Consider the following 5,335-nt stretch of genomic DNA (forward strand, 5'->3'; position numbering starts at 1 on the left):
CATTTGCGCCATACTTACACTGTTACCTGTGAGTTTCTAGTTTTGCGGGTGCTCATGTACTACATTGTGCAAGATTTTGTCTTATATGTTTTATATTTATATAAAAATATTTTACAGCTGTCATGTGTTACTGGCCAACCATAAATTATTGTATTATCTAATCTAATGTCTACATAAGTTCATTTTCAAAAACATCCATGTTATAAAATGTTCTAACAAAAAAGTTTTATTGAAACCACTGAACAAATTAAAAGAACCAACAAAGGCACTTCTGTAACACGAGGAATACAGCAGCCTACCATCTGCTCGGGCAAATATTATATATGGATAACTTAGTAGTCATGTGACTTTTACACATCATGCGTTATTCATGTGACTATATATATATACAAACCCGATTCCAAAAAAGTTGGGACACTGTACAAATTGTGAATAAAAACAGAATGCAATGATGTGGAAGTTTCAAATTTCAATATTTTATTCAGAATACAACATAGATGACATATCAAATGTTTAAACTGAGAAAATGTATCATTTTAAGGGAAAAATAAGTTGATTTTAAATTTCATGGCATCAACACATCTCAAAAAAGTTGGGACAAGGCCATGTTTACCACTGTGTGGCATCCCCTCTTCTTTTTATAACAGTCTGCAAACGTCTGGGGACTGAGGAGACAAGTTGCTCAAGTTTAGGAATAGGAATGTTGTCCCATTCTTGTCTAATACAGGCTTCTAGTTGCTCAACTGTCTTAGGTCTTCTTTGTCGCATCTTCCTCTTTATGATGCGCCAAATGTTTTCTATGGGTGAAAGATCTGGACTGCAGGCTGGCCATTTCAGTACCCGGATCCTTCTTCTACGCAGCCATGATGTTGTAATTGATGCAGTATGTGGTCTGGCATTGTCATGTTGGAAAATGCAAGGTCTTCCCTGAAAGAGACGACGTCTGGATGGGAGCATATGTTGTTCTAGAACTTGGATATACCTTTCAGCATTGATGGTGCCTTTCCAGATGTGTAAGCTGCCCATGCCACACGCACTCATGCAACCCCATACCATCAGAGATGCAGGCTTCTGAACTGAGCGCTGATAACAACTTGGGTTGTCCTTGTCCTCTTTAGTCCGGATGACATGGCGTCCCAGTTTTCCAAAAAGAACTTCAAATTTTGATTCGTCTGACCACAGAACAGTTTTCCACTTTGCCACAGTCCATTTTAAATGAGCCTTGGCCCAGAGAAAACGCCTGCGCTTCTGGATCATGTTTAGATATGGCTTCTTTTTTGACCTATAGAGTTTTAGCCGGCAACGGCGAATGGCACGGTGGATTGTGTTCACCGACAATGTTTTCTGGAAGTATTCCTGAGCCCATGTTGTGATTTCCATTACAGTAGCATTCCTGTATGTGATGCAGTGCCGTCTAAGGGCCCGAAGATCACGGGCATCCAGTATGGTTTTCCGGCCTTGACCCTTACGCACAGAGATTGTTCCAGATTCTCTGAATCTTTGGATGATATTATGCACTGTGGATGATGATAACTTCAAACTCTTTGCAATTTTTCTCTGAGAAACTCCTTTCTGATATTGCTCCACTATTTTTCGCCGCAGCATTGGGGGAATTGGTGATCCTCTGCCCATCTTGACTTCTGAGAGACACTGCCACTCTGAGAGGCTCTTTTTATACCCAATCATGTTGCCAATTGACCTAATAAGTTGCAAATTGGTCCTCCAGCTGTTCCTTATATGTACATTTAACTTTTCCGGCCTCTTATTGCTACCTGTCCCAACTTTTTTGGAATGTGTAGCTCTCATGAAATCCAAAATGAGCCAATATTTGGCATGACATTTCAAAATGTCTCACTTTCAACATTTGATATGTTATCTATATTCTATTGTGAATAAAATATAAGTTTATGAGATTTGTAAATTATTCCATTCCTTTTTTACTCACAATTTGTACAGTGTCCCAACTTTTTTGGAATTGGGTTTGTATATTAAAACTTGTGCTAGAAATATCCAACCAAACAACACAAACCACAGCATTTCATTGGAGTATAATATTTATTATTTATAATATATTGAGAGGTACACAAGTTTTTCTACAAGAAAATCAAATGACTTACATTTGATTGCCTTTTGTACTTGAGGTAAGGTAGTACAATACATTAGGTTTAGTGTGTCTTAGTGAAACAATACATGAATCAGATACATTTTCAACTATAGCACGTTCAAGTGTCAGGACTCACTCAATGACAAGGATAAAATGACTTGGGTATGTCAAGCTCTGCTAAATCCATTGTCCATTGAAATACAAAAATGAATGAATCGGATACATACAGAATGAGAGAACCCAATAAAACTACTGCTGTGACCAATAAATTAACATAAGCCTAGGTCTAGCAATAGTTAAACCGGATAAAGTAAACAGTAGAGCGTAAGAGCCAGCAGTGGCTTGAGGCTCAGCCTGTGTTTGGATGTACAGTACTAAATCAGCCATCTTCAGCCAGAGGTAACATTCAGTATCGACCTCTACCACTGCCAGGTGGGAAAGCAATGACTTAATAATGACTGAAAATAATTGTCTTTTTCAAGTGAACTGTTTAAGGCACACCTGGAGGTTCGGTGGGGCAGGGCTGGAGTGCACAGGTCTGCTTGTTAACAGGTTTGGTCAAAGGGTCGCATCCACGAACAAGCTCTCTTCCCTGATAACACTTCACATCTCTCATTCGCACACCGACACCACAAGTCTTGGTGCACTGAGAAACAGTTGAGTACAAGCAAGGACAAAGAACAGGTTGGGAACCTTCACTGGACAGAGAGGCTCAAGAAGAAAATGTGTTGTATCTTAATACCTAGCAAACTCACTTGGCTTACTGTAAATGCCTACACGGGCAGCGGTCTGACAGACATAAATACTGGCTGTTTGTGGCATCATAAACTGAATACATGTTTAAATGTTTCACCTCAGACCATGGCGTTGTGTACCACTTGAAGCAAGGCCTCTCAAAGCAGGTGTCCTCATCTACTGCTCGCTTGCTGCTGTCACATTCCTCCTCCTCGTTGATCTGGACCTTCCCACCCGTGATGCCGACACACAGCACGATCCTTCTCTTCACACCGCGTCCACATGTTGTGTTGCACTGGGAGGCAGAAGACAATGATTACTGGAGAAATATTGACAAATTATAAATTTTCCAATTATAAAGTGTCATCTTCACCCTCTCCCAGTCTTGGGCCAGCCAGTGTGGAGGGCATTCGTTGTCTCCGCAGGGATGAATGACCAGAGGTTTGTTCTCAGGTGAGCACTGAGACTCAGGTACCACACGGCCCTCTGGTGTTTTGCAGTACACATGCCGCACTGTTTTTCCATGCCCACAGATGCCTGAACACTGCGTAGAAAAGGAAGAAGAACATTTTTAACGCAAAAAATGCTTTATATCATCATGTCCTAACCAGCTGCAACAATACATATTAATTTGTCTGTCTACACTGAACTGTATAGCTTAATGTTATGCAATCACTCCTAATAAGAATCACATTTGATAGTAAAGAGTTAATTCACCCACTAATTAAAATTCTGTCATAATAATTCAGTTCCAAACATATAACTTTCTTTCCACAGCAAAACACACACAAAAAGATATTTTGAGAAACTCCCATACAATGGAAGTCAGTGGGCTCCAATGTTGTTTAATTACTGGCTTTCTTTAAGTAATCTTCTTTTGTGTTCTGCAGAAAAAGTAATTCAAAATGTTCATTCTTGGGTGGACTATCCCTTTAAGTTATGTGGAGTGTGATTTTGGACCAATGAGATTCCACTGTACTTTGTTGACTTGAAATAAAATAAACATTAACTGAAATAAAACATATAAAAAAACAAATAAACTAATAAGTAAAAGTTAAGAAATACTATACAGACATTTAAAATAAAACTAATAAAAATTACAAAAACAAACAACAAAATTGCTTAAACTGTAGCTGAAATCAAAGTGAAAAAATTTATAAATAAAATCTCATTTAAAATATTAACAAAACTATAATAGTATATAAAGGGGGTAACACTATAGTATAGGGACCAATTCTCACTATTAACTGTTGCTTATTAGCATGCCTATTAATAACATTTTGGCTGTTTATTAGTACTTATAAAGCACATATTCTGCATGATCATATTCTACATCCCTAATCCTACCCAATACCTAAACTTAACAACTACATTACTAACTAATAAGCAGCAAAGTAGGGGTTTATTAAGGCAAAAGTCATAGTTAATTGTTTGTTAATAGCAAGAATTGGACCTTAAAATAAAGTGTGACCATTAAGGATCCTAAAACAACACTAAGTTGAACTCTGCTCAATTTCGCATGACCAACAGTTGCTGTCACTCATCAATTCAAATCTAACCAACTCTATTGAAAATAAATGACTTCCTGTCACTTTGCTGTTTCATATTAGTATCACTTTAAATGTCTCTTGTTGCTTTATTGCATTGTGCTTGATTAAAACCCAATTTAAAGATTTTTAAACTGTCAGACATAATGTGTGCATTTCAAAACTTGACAGTGTCTCACCGGTCCCCACTCAGACGCTGTCCACTGGCGCTCACATGGAGGGCCGGTGCAGTTTTTGGTAGACGCTGGAGACGCTGGGTCATCACATGCATGGGTTTCATCTGAGCATCTGACCTCTCGCGTAACCAGACCCCTGCGACCCCTGCGACCAGGACACTGCACAACAAACAAAACAAGGTGCTCCTCAGTATGTTAGTTTGTTAACATTGACATGGTCCAAACATATCAGTTTTCTAATTAACAAATGCACAAGAAACACTCCACTGATGCACTGATGACTCCGGAGGGAAAGCATTTTATAATAATAAATAATGAAGCATTCTGTATTAAAAACATTTTCTTAAACAGTATTTTTTGTTTTCCAGTAAAAACTTGCAAAGCAAAATTGTGCAAGATATTAAGACTTGTTTTCAGACAATATGTTAATGGTTTGTTAATGCTTCAAATAAGACTAAAAAAAATTGCCATTGGGGTAAGGACCTAATTCAGCATATATCTCTGAAAACTATTCTTGTGCCACACAGTTTTGCTACTCATATAAATTGAACCTGAAAATGATGTTTGGGAATTTTTACTGGACAAGACAAAAACACTGATTAAAACTTTATTTATTTACTTGCAGTGTATGGAGGTTATAATGAAGGCTTAACTGAATGAGCTCTTAACCTACCTCTGACCACTCAGCTACCTCCCACTGAGGGCCACAAGTGGGGCTTTTACAGGACCGGCGCTCTGGGGGGCGCTCTAGTTGTGCCTCTATACTGAGGTCA

General features: G+C 38.4%; 1 pseudogene; it reads right to left on the reverse strand.

Moving 5' to 3' along the window:
- Positions 1-2,594: 2,594 nt before the first annotated feature.
- The window catches only part of LOC107720197 (ADAMTS-like protein 2), a 30,740-nt pseudogene continuing 27,999 nt past the window's right edge, over positions 2,595-5,335 (reverse strand).

Source organism: Sinocyclocheilus rhinocerous, unplaced genomic scaffold (assembly GCF_001515625.1).
Source record: "Sinocyclocheilus rhinocerous isolate Xijiao unplaced genomic scaffold, SAMN03320098_v1.1 scaffold62, whole genome shotgun sequence".
In the NCBI taxonomy this organism is placed as follows: domain Eukaryota; kingdom Metazoa; phylum Chordata; class Actinopteri; order Cypriniformes; family Cyprinidae; genus Sinocyclocheilus; species Sinocyclocheilus rhinocerous.